The sequence below is a fragment of the Etheostoma spectabile genome, chromosome 7 (assembly GCF_008692095.1).
Source record: "Etheostoma spectabile isolate EspeVRDwgs_2016 chromosome 7, UIUC_Espe_1.0, whole genome shotgun sequence".
NCBI lineage: Eukaryota > Metazoa > Chordata > Actinopteri > Perciformes > Percidae > Etheostoma > Etheostoma spectabile.
The window spans coordinates 19,465,670-19,477,861 of record NC_045739.1 but is presented as its reverse complement, the minus strand read 5'-3'; the positions used below and the strand labels follow the sequence as shown (position 1 = coordinate 19,477,861).

Here is a 12,192-nt window from a genome sequence, read left to right as displayed (position 1 = left end):
CATGTCTTTTTTTCAGCAATGGGACTCTGTGGGGGCTTCTAGCTGACAGCTTTGCTTCACATAGCCGTCTTCTGATCGTTTCACAGGTAATTTTAAGTCTTCTTTGATTTTCCTGGAGCTGACCATTGGGTGTGCCTTTGCCATTTTGGCTATTCTTCGATCCATTCAAATGGAAGTTGACCAGTTTACGAGTAGCATACGTCCATCGCACTCCCCCTCTATCTCTAGTTCTTTTAAATCAGTTATTGTTGAAAACAAGTAAAGGAGCTTTCTCATAGATTCATTTTATTTTTATTTTTCCTAGGCTATTTATTTTAGATAATTTTCATTTACATGTGTTGCAGCTGTATGTATATGCAACATACAACTTGAAAATAAGAGGAATATAGCACAATATGGATGTGCAAGATGTTATAAATATCCTATGTGACAATAAAATTTGTTTTGGTTAAAAATCAACAAATAATCGTGATAATTAATCATGATCTCAATATTGATCAAAATAATCCTGATTATCATTGTGGCCATAATTGTGCAGCCTTTGTGGCCATAATTGTGCAGTGAGGAGATTTGCTTCTGCTTCTTACAGTGCAGACGCTTGTGTGCTTGCTCTGCTTGCTTGCATATTTTTGCTGATAATCGTGCTTTTCCTCTGAGAAACTATGAGCAGCGGCTTTGGACACTTCAAAAACACTGGACATACATTTTTGTAGACATAGGAGGCTATTGCCATATTTTAAAATTTTTCTGCGTGAGCGTGGCCTACCAATAGCTCAAGCTGTCCTACAGTGATTGTAGATAAGCTAATTAGCAGCAAGATGCTCCTTTCTCCGTAGAAGACTACTACAAAATCCTTCAGAAGATTGCACTTCTGGAAACCAAGGTTCACCTTCTAGAAGTGAACGTGGAAGTTAACGGATCTTGTGGAAATGACACCACTTACCATGGACCCATAACAATGGACAGAAGTATGCTAACACACGGCTAATTAGCCCAACAAGACTACAAAGAAAAAGGAGGGTGGAACTGGTAATAAATCAACAAGTGGCGGTCCTCCTGGAACTTGTCTGGTGCGAAGCCTAAGAGTAAATCATTTTCCTGGATGGGAGGACGACTAACGGGCGGGCACAGCGCCCTGACATTTTGTGATATGACCGGTGGCCTGCATTATCATCGGGCAGAGCGCCTCTTCAACCCCTGTACCTAGTAGGACACAGCCGTGGACAGCTGCAAAAGGGAAAATAAGCAAAACAAATGCCCCAACAACCTGGTGTGCAACTGGATAACAGATTTGCTCCTGCTTGCAAGACGCTGGACAGTCATCTGATGACCGGGACTGCGTCTCATCACACACAGAGGGTAAGGACTGAGAGCAATTCAAAAGTAAAAGCTAACAACTGGGCCTCAAACCCTGATTGTGGGTGACTCTGCTGTAAAAGATTTAAAAAAACGTAAAAACACCAAAATACTATGTTTTCCCAAAGACAGGTGTCTGACTTGACCAAAAAATCCCAGATATCGTGGCAGCACACCAACTGTGAAGAACATTTTTCTGCATATAGGGTCAAATGATGTTGTAAAGCAACAGTCTGAATTGCTGAAAACTGGACTTTAGGGAATGCTTGACACAGTCCCCCCTAAGCGCAAAGTGTTTACAGTGGTCCTATACCGTCAGTCCAGAAGAGGAGATGAGAGATTCAGCCGACTGTTGGGACTAAACAAATGGCTTTCAAATGATGTACCGTCCACTCTCTGAAGTTCATTGACAATTTAAACATTTTCTGGGAGCGCAGACATCTTTTTAAAGCAGATAGACTTTCCCTTAACAAGCCAGGAGTAAAGCTGTTCATCTAATCTGCTTTACTTTCTGCGCTACACATCTGCTCCCTCTGCCAAGGTCACAAAACAAAAGGAAGACACAACAAAGTGCGGCAGTGATCCAGCACAGCCCCGCTGTGCAAAGATTTGACCATGGGAGACCAGGAGGAGAGACAGAAACCTCACTCCCCTCACACGTCCAGCACCCCTCAAACCTTCCCAACCCCGAACCTTCTGAGGATTCATCGCTGTCTCTACTGATGTCTCCACACACCCTTTCCCTTATTCCCCATCAATTATGCACCCCTCCTACCCCCATGGCTCAACCCCGGGCAAAAGTAAAACGCCAAGCACCACTACCAGGATGTCAGAAACTCCTTCCCCCCAGACTGATAAGGACGCTGTGTGCAAAATCTGGCAAGCACTATCTGATATGTGCCGGGCCTGGCTGCGAATAGTGATACAATGACTTTTTCAAGACAAGCCCGGGCCCTTGGATTCAATTCTTCCTCAATTTTGTTGTGATAGGTAATAGGAAAAGAATGGGGATAAGCACTTAACTGCAACTTAGCAAATTTAGCATCCATTCCTGTCAGCTACAGCCTGTCCCAAAAAATGAAAACACACTAACACTAGCCTTACTAAACGTCAGGTCTTTGGCAGGAAAATCATTTTTAATCAATGATTTTATACAGCACAATTAGATTTTATGTTTTTAACTGAAACTGGTTAGACCATAATAACAGCGCTGCTGTTCTCATCGAGTCAGCTCCCCCTAACTTCAGTTTATGAGTGAGAATAGAGTGAATAAGAAGGAGGTGGAGTCGCCATTTTGTTTAATGACTCATTCCACTGTACGCAAATATGTTATGGAAATTTTGTTCTTTTGAATATGTTGCTCTTCAATTAAGATCTCCCCTCAAGCGATGTTCTAAATATCTACAGGCCACCTAAATATGTGTGCAAAACTTCATTGAGACTTCACTGAACTGCTGTCTATTATCTGCATTAACTGATTGTGTAATCATTGCGGGTGATTTTACATTCAGTTGACAGCCCCCAGGACAGGGGGACAAAAGAGCTGTGTTGTGTTTTTGAGAACTATGCACTGACTCAGCATGTGACGGAGCCCACCACAATAAGGGGCACACTCTGGACTTGATTGTCTCCAAAGGTCTGAACTTTCCAAGGTTGTGGTGACTGACGTTGCTCTCTCAGATCATTCCTGTGTTTTCTTTAACGGCACTATCTCTGTGCCCAAAGTGTCCAAACAAAGATAATCAGAAAACGGTATATCACTGAAACACCAGTGACACATTTATTCAGCTTTTCTCCTCCACCCCAGCCCCTCTGGGCTACAGTCAGTGAGCTTGTAGAAATTTCAACTGTAAACACAAATGTTATTGATGCCATTGCTCCCACTAAGGTCAAAGTTGTATCTGGTAAGAAAAGATCTCCATGGAGAAATGTCCTACTGGTGAGAACAGAAAAAAGAGAGTGTAGGAAAGCTGAACGAAGGTGGCGAAAAACAAATCTCCTGGTCCATTATAACTCCTATAAAGAGAGACTTCGCATTTATAATTTGGAACTGAGGAATGCAAGAAGGTCCTTTTTCTCTGATATTATCTCTAGAAACAATAATAATTCCGGGCTTTGTTTGCTACTGTTGATAGGTTAACAAACCAGTACCAGTAGCATCTGAACTTTATCTACCAAGGCCTGCAATGACTTTGCCTCCTCTTCAAAGACAAAATTCAAAAGATTAGACAAACAGTCAGTGCCTCCATATCAAGTCCAGGATATGTGTTGTCACAGTGTTCAAGCAAAAATAGTTCCAATATGACAGAATTTCACACGATCAACATACAAACCTGGAGGACATTATTCAACATCTGAAAACCTCGACCTGTTGCCTTGATGGCTACCAACGGGACTTTTCAAAAATGTTTCCAATTGTTTGACTTTGATCTTCTACAGATTGTGAACACATCTCTTCTTTCAGGTATCTTTCACAAGGCCCTGAAAACTGCAGTAATCAAGCCACTTTAAAAAAGAACAACCTAGACAAGTCACTAATGAGCAACTATAGGCCAATATCAACCTTCCGTTTTTAAGTAAATCATTGAAAAAGTAGTCTTTCAACAACTCAACCCTTTCTTGTCACTAAGCAACAGTTTTGATACCTTTCAGTCGGGTTTCCGACCACACCACAGCACTGAAACGCTCTGTCAAAGTCTTTAATGACATACCTTAACACAGATAATGGCAAAATTTCAATCTTAGTATTACTTGATCTCAGTGCTGCATTTGAACGTCGACCACGATATACTACTAGACCGATTGGAAAAGCGTTGGCCTTTCTGGCTCAGTACTAAACTGGTTTGAATCCTACCTAAAGAATAGGGATTACTTGTGGTCTATAGGTAATTATGCATCTGAGCGTACAAATATGACGTGCGGAGTCCGCAAGGCTCCATTCTGGGGCCTCTTCTGTTTAACATCTACATGCTTCCACTGGCTCAGATTATGGAGAAAAACAAAATAAGTTCCATAGTTATGCGGACGACACACAAATTTACATAACCTTATCGCCAGGGGACATAGTCATACAAAAAACTGACTAAGTGCATCGAACAAATAACGGCTGGATGTGCCAGAACTTTCTGAAATTAAATGAAGGAAAAACTGAGGTGGTTGTTTTTTGGAGCAAGAGAGGAACGATTAAAAGTCTGCGCTCAGCTTCAAACAACAATGTTAAAAACAACAGACAAAGCCAGAATCTTGGTGGAGTCATGGACTCAGACCTGAACTTTAACAGCCACATTAGACAATTACAAGTCAGCCTACTCACCTTAAGAATATAAAGGGTTAAAGGACTTATGTGTCAACAGGATTTGGAAAACTTGTCCATGCCTTTATCTTCAGTAGAATTGACTACTGTAACGGGGTCTACAGGTCTCCCTAAAAAATCAATCAGACAGCTGCAGCTGATTCAGAACGCTGCTGCTCGAGTCCTCACTAAGACCAAGAGACTGGATCACATCACTCCAGTTCTGAAGTCTTTACACTGGCTTCCTGTGTCTCAAAGAATTGATTTCAAAGTACTCTGCTAGTTTATAAATCACTTAACGGTTTAGGTCCAAAATATATTGCTGATCTGCTACACACTATGAACCACCCAGACCTCTCAGTCATCTGGGACAGGTCTGCTTTCTGTCCCCAGAGTCAGAACTAAACAGGGTGAAGCAGCTTTCAGTTTCTATGCTCCTCATATCTGGAATAAACTCCCAGAAACCTGTAGATCCGCTGCTACTCTCAGTCTTTAACTAAGGCTGAAGACTTCTATTTGATGCTGCCTTTCTTTAAATGACTAATCATTTCTTTAATTCTTATGCTGCACTGTAAAATTTATTCTTGTGTTTTATGTTTCTCTTTGTTTTTAACTGTCTATTCATGTGTTTAAGGTTTTTAATGCTGTGATTTTTAACTGTTTTTACTTGTGTTTTATCTGTTCAACTGATTTTGTGTAAAGCACTTTGAATTGCCTTGTTGCTGAAATGTGCTATACAAATAAAGCTGCCTTGCCTTGCCTTGCCTTGCCTTTTCACCTCACTAATTGAACACTTCTATTATTTGGAACATGCCCCTTTCAATTACAGATTAATTTACACAGAATGAGCAGCATGCATGTCATGACTGTTGGGTCTGTTGGTTTTCTATCACTCTACAACATTTACTAGTAAATTATTTGCCATGTAGAAATATCACTTCTTCCAAAAATTATAATTTATGAGGTTAGTGATGTTGGACTGCTATTTTGAACACAACTGTAATACCGTAGAGAGTAGGACAGAAAGCCGACAGCCCTGCTTACCTTATTTGTAGTATATGCTTTAATATATGTACAATTTCCAAAACAAATCAATAGGTTGACAAGACTGGCAAAAAATCTCTCTCTCGGTCATGCACGCACAGATGAGCTAAAGCTCACTCATCATGGCTGATCAATACATTCTTGTCAATTGCTGAATAAAATATGTGAATGAGGGCAAAAGGACCCCAGCTGCAGAGTCAAAGTGTGAAAATCCAGCCGCAGCATGTGCAACACACACACACACACACACACACACACACACACACACACACACACACACACACACACACACACACACACACACACACACCACACACACACACACACCACACACACACACCACACACACACACACACACACACACACACACACACACACACACACACCCTGGGAGGAGGGTCTGGCTAGTCCACACATCATTCTGAGATGGTTGAAAAACATTCTCTGATTTATTGGCATTTCTTTAAAACAATCCCAATCATACTTGGCGCTGCTAATCGTTGTACTGAGTTCCTGTGCCGCCGCAAAATACCCTTGGGAAGGAACCTTTGATACGTTTAAAGGTTGTTTTAGTCGTGCAACAGAAAACTCAGATTGGACAGATAGTCTAGCTAGCTGTCTGGATTTACCCTGCAGAGATCTGAGGAGCCGGTAACTACAGTCCTCATAAAGCCATGGAGTTCAAAATTACACCACAAAGAAAGCAGAAGGTAACGGGACATCCGAAAGGCGTGGCATCCATCGAAATTTCCGGTAGCATGGGAGCAATCCCGGAAGTGGAAGGTTGTGGATATAGACTATTGTAGGGTTAATAAAGTATCTAGCATAATGTTAAACACTGTTTGCTGGATCACAAAGCTGAAATGCTAAATGTTGGCAAATTTACTTCAAAACCTCAGAGAGGAACCAATGTCCAGTTGTTGAGTAGGGAAAATATCATCACACAGTTGCTGTGCTTGATTTTAGCATGGAAACAATGGCTGTCTGATTTTGAAGAGGACTCTGACTTCACTCAGAGGTGGACCAAGTAAAACAAATGACACATTACTACAGGCTGTAATTCAGAACAGATCTCCAATGACACACAGCACGCTGGTAAGATTTGTATATATGTCCACATACAGTAGGGGACAAAGACAAACATTAAAACTCTACATTCAATTAAGTAATTGTAATTCAACATCTAATATGCCTTGTATTTGCTTCTTATAAGAACACATTCCCATCACAACACACACTGCCAAAGTAACAGCCTCATTTGTGCAAGAAGCTTTCACAGTGTGTGTGTGTGTGTGTTTTGTGGCTACTATTTATCTTTTTTATGACTAACAACCACCCATAAGAAACCACACAAAGTAATGTGTTATAGGTGTAAAGTGTATTACAATTATACTCTTATACTCTATTACTCCAATTAGAATCTAAGCACCAGTCTCAAGACAAACAAACTCAATAGCAAACTTAACATGCTCAATCAATTCATTCATAGGGGAATTCATAAAATCCATCAAAAGTACCACATATTGTACCATTGCGCTGGCAACTAAACGTGAATGCCCATCAAATTAGCAGAAAAGTGTCTACAAACTGCTTGATTAAAAAAAAAAAAAATCCAAATTTACATGGTGCTCTGTGGATGTTTTTATATAGACCTTAGTGGTCCACTAATACCATATCTAAAGTCTCTTTCCCGAAATTCAGCCTTGATGCAGAATTACAGCCGCTAGAGCCAGTCTCCACAATGAGCTTTCCTTAGTATGTGCCATTTCTGAGTGTGTAACAAGGGGGGGGGGGGGCCTTGACCAACTGCCACTTTGATCGTTTGATGTCTCTCGCTCATGTCGCTCATGGGTGGGCAAAATTCTCTAGGGGGGTAAATCAGAGAAAGGGGAGGTAATCTTGCCTCTTATGACCTCATAAAGAGCAAGATTCCAGACCGGCCCATCTGAGCTTTCATTTTCTCAAAGGCAGAGCAGGATACCCAAGGCTCGGTTTACACCTATCGCCATTTCTAGCCACGGGGGACCATAGGCAGGCTGGAGAACGCATATTAATGTTAAAAACCTCAAAGTGAAATTTTCATGCCATGGGACCTTTAACTTAAAATCATAACACAAAAATTGAGAAAATAATAGAGAATAATACAATTGTGACCGTACCAGTGCAGACCTGATTGTTTCTGAACAATAAGTCCAAAACAAAGTAAATTAAGTGTGTGTTTGTTTGTTTGTTTGTTTGTAGCCACCTCCAATTTCTTTGTTTTGTTTGTCTGGTTTCTCGTCTGGTTTTGTTTCTTCAAAATGCCTGCTGATTTAATTGCAAAACAAAGCAATCACATGGCCATTAAAGTACACAAAATGAAATTGCTGGCATATCCTGTCATGAGTCACACATTACTCATGAAGCACAGGTTTACGACTTCATTATTAAAAACAAAACAAGCGAAGAAAACCATGTTGCATACAGTATATGCATGAATACATTTTTTACATTACCAAACTATGAATCATACCAGTGGCCTAATGCAAAATAACACTGACATTGACAAACGTATTGCTTAGTTTTTTGTGGTAACTCTGAGGAATACACAGATTGCTGGGAATAAATAACAAAAGATGAACAATATTTGATGTAAAGGAAACAATATGAGCATTGGCAGCTCCTACTGACCTTTTACTACTATGAGAGCGCTTCCTCCATTATTCTCCCAGCAGCCAAACACGGTAGATTATAGTCCACACTCCTCCACACAAAATCTCCCTTGGTTCAAGGCTACAGCATGACTCCCACTTTAGGCTCTTCCTCAGTCTTCCTTTGTCTGGTATAACTCTCTAGCTGCTTCAATGATTTGGATATTCATCGTTACTCTCCGAGCACCCACGCCTTGCCTTTTCCTTTACACCTTGACTACTTCCTCCCACTACTCCCACCACACCAATAACTTCTGTTCTTTTTTCTCCCTGCCTCTTCTGCCAGAAGCTTGCAAATTCAATGCAGCAAAAACCACTGCAGTTTGTAGTTAGGTCAGTGTTGACGTAGTCTAGATTGACGGAAGTACATTTCCAGGATAATTGCCTGACATCCAGCCCTTGGTTGACGCATGCAAACAACACAGTGTGTTTTTTTTCTAAGATCCCAGAATATTATGTGTTGCGGACCTTACACCCAAACCCTGTGGAGATAAGTCTAGCAATGCGAGACTAGTGTTGACAAGTAATGGGGGCAAAGGGCCAATAAGGTGAAACCTGAAAGGTAATGGTTAACCTGATAAGGTCAGCAGGATGAGGGCAAACTTCACAAACATAGCACAAGCCACCAATGACATAAGTAAAGGTTTGAAATGAAAAAATAAATAAAAAGAAGATAATACCTGAAAACGAGGGAGGGTCAAAAATGCCAATAAGGGTGCATAAACAAGGAAAGGAGAGAGAAATATGAGGAAGTAAAAGAAAACAAAAGGATTCCCGGAACTCTGAGGGCACCTGATGTAAAATCACCTCTGGACAAACAGCCCTTCCTTTTGACTTTGCACAATAGTCTCAGTAAATATACCACTACTCTGTATGATGCCATTAACTCAAGGGAGCCTGATAAAAAAAAAGGTTATAAACGTTCAATGAGACTGTTGGCAAATCCGTTTTACAACCCATAATTTGGTTAATTTTCCAAGAATGTAAAATTAGAAAAATGTGTGAGACATCAACACAATGGTTCAATTCAGATGCTTAGATACAGATGGAAGTCTTTGATGTAGCATTTATTGCAGCCATTTTGGTTTTTTTAGGTAAATAAGCTAACAACTGCTGCATCTTGACAATACCACACCCCATTTATTGAAGCCAAAAGTAAATGCCAGTTTTATAAAGATTGGTGATAAATCAAGAGGGGATTTTTAGCAAAAGTTCCCATCTTTGTTGATCAAAGTTACTTTCACAAGTCTCTTGGTAAATGAAGCACTCTTTCATGAGTGCATAACACTAAATCAGGATCAAAACAGGATTCTCTATTAGTAGACTATAGCCGTTTTCTCATATAAAGTCTGGACAATGTCCGACAAATCAGGTCAAAATCATTGTCTGAAACCGACCTATCACACAGATGGTCCATGTCAGACGTGTTCTCACTTACTGGAAATGATCCGTTTGGTTCAGGCGAGGGGTGGCGCCTGGGAAAGCGCGCAGGAGGCAAGACATGATGCGGATTACACTGAGTCCAACGAGCCGGTTCGCAACTTGGTCATAAACATCAAACTATTTTGTTGTTGTTGTGGATTTGTCTGACAATTTCAGTGTTTAGCCCTTACCAAAGAAAAGTTCCCAAATCTCATCATCTCCCCAGTTAGACACTTGTGTTGGTGTCTTCATTACCCTTCTTCTTCTTCTTCTTCTCCCTCTGACCTATAATAAATTCCGCCCACTTGCTCACTGTAAATTCTCCAGACAATGACCTTCTTGGGTGCCTGGGTAGCTCATCTGGTAGATTAGGGGCCCATATATAGAGGTTTACTCCTCAAGGAAGGGCGGTGTCAAACCTGCGGCCCTTTGCCTCGTCATTCCCCCTCTGCCCCCTTTCATGTCTTCACCTGTCCTATATAAAAAAGGCCTTAAGTGCGCAAAAAAGAATGTAAAAAAATAAATAAAATAAAGACAATGACCTTTTCACACATTGGACATTACACAGTCTTTGTACTAGGGAGCTGGCAGGGTAAAGGGCGTTCAATGTCTGGTCCAACTTATTCAGAGTGATAACAAAAAGGGGTTAGTGCAGCTTTAAACAATTATTTATTGTGTTTAGCCAAACCTAACCCTAGTCCAAGCCTTGCTGCTCTGGAACACCAGTGTCACGCAGTGCCATGTTAACCTTAAATCAATCTGACACAGAAATAACCTGTGAACAGTAGCAATAACAGCATACCAACATGAGACAAACATCTGACAAGTTGAAATTTCCCCTTTATGACTTAAATAATAAGGATGGATGAATCTGGTGAGTCATTTAAGTCAGTAAAATTGGCCTAAGATAAGGGTGCAGGCCACATGACATTGGAATGCTACAGGGCAATGAACATAAGATGAATTTCTCCATCTCTCAAATAGCCTAAGAAACTCCATGCCAAGATGTGCTATTTTGAAGGTCCCCTGCCTCAGAAAACCGTTTTTACTTGTATTTTTTTTAAATGTTTTAGGTCCATGTGTGTTTGTGTTATGTCATGAATGTGAAAATGATCCTCTGTCAGCTCTAGCCACTGAAAAGAAATAAGCGGATAAATCAGGCCAATTACAACAGCTGGTCAGTCTGCTTTCATGATGCCTGAGCTCATTCCTATCCATGAGCTTCCCCAGTTGTGCTGGGTAAAGGATGTTGGCTCCCATTGGCTAGCTGTTAGCCTATCAGAGTCAATAATCTTAGCTCATTGAATATTAATGAGAACCGACACAAAATCGAGCTGAGTCTTCTTGCAGGCTTTCTATACCTCACTATACTGGCTTGAAACAAGGAACCAAGGCATTTTGTCCATGTTACAGAGTCCATGGTAGAACTTCAGGGATGTGGAGGATGACATAATTGAGAGTTATACCTCTGGATATATTACGTACCACTAATGGCAACGGACAAATTTTACTGGAACGCTCTGGTGCATCTACCTCAACAACTCCCGGATTTATTTTGGTGTAAATTCAAACTGACATGACGGGAAAGTCAGTGCAAACTTAAGTTGGTTTTTTTGTTATTATTTTTTTTTTTTTAGAAAATCTAAGTACTATACATTATACATTAAAGTTGCTTTTGATTGACAGAGTGAGACAGCATGTGGTATTTAAAGTTTGATTAAAGAAAAGCTGACACCTAAAAATCTCTATCTTAAATGGTTATTAATTTACTGACTTTTACTTTTAACACATTTACTTTGAAGGTGCTCATGTTTAAGAGGATGTCAATGTATGTGGTTTTTAAAACATATTGAGCCGCAAACCTAAAGTAACCCCTTTTCCTACATGGATATTCCATTATAGTGTTGCAAAATCAAACCCCATTTGCTGACAAAACTTGCAGCAAAGTCTACAAAGCCAGAGTCCCTGTGAAATGTTCACCACGCTTCAGTCCCCAAAAAAGTAAAAAAATAAATAAGTAAGGCCTTCTTTGCCCTCTGCTTAATCTCTATGTCACAGGGAAAAAAGGCAAAAGTCCAAAACTAACATATTAGCTCACTGAAATGTAACTCAGCACTCAGAAGGAACCGTTTCTCACTTTACAGGCAGAGCAACACTCTTGTTAGCATCCGAAACATACCCATCAGAAAACAGTTTCCTTTTAGTGATATCAAATGATTATTGCTCCATATGCTGAAGTCTGCGCTCAGCTTCAAACGACAATGTTAAGAACAACCGACAAAGCCAGAAATCTTAGTGTAGTCATAGACTCTGAGTTAAATTTTAACAGTAACATGAAGACAATTACAAAGTCAGTCTATTATCACTTCAGAATATATCAAGGGTTA

At 40.4% G+C, this 12,192-nt stretch overlaps 1 protein-coding gene across 3 annotated transcripts in view; it reads right to left on the bottom strand.

The window, feature by feature from the left end:
* The window catches only part of LOC116692359 (vitamin D3 receptor A), a 74,821-nt gene that overhangs the window by 35,147 nt on the left and 27,482 nt on the right, over nucleotides 1-12,192 (bottom strand). The window contains exon 1 of one of the 3 annotated variants that reach the window (XM_032520592.1): nucleotides 8,364-8,448. The exons of the other annotated variants lie outside the window; for them this stretch is intronic. The gene's annotated coding sequence lies outside the window, so the exon portion shown is untranslated. Of the gene's footprint in view, nucleotides 1-8,363; nucleotides 8,449-12,192 lie in introns of those variants that run through there. 3 annotated transcript variants of the gene reach the window in all.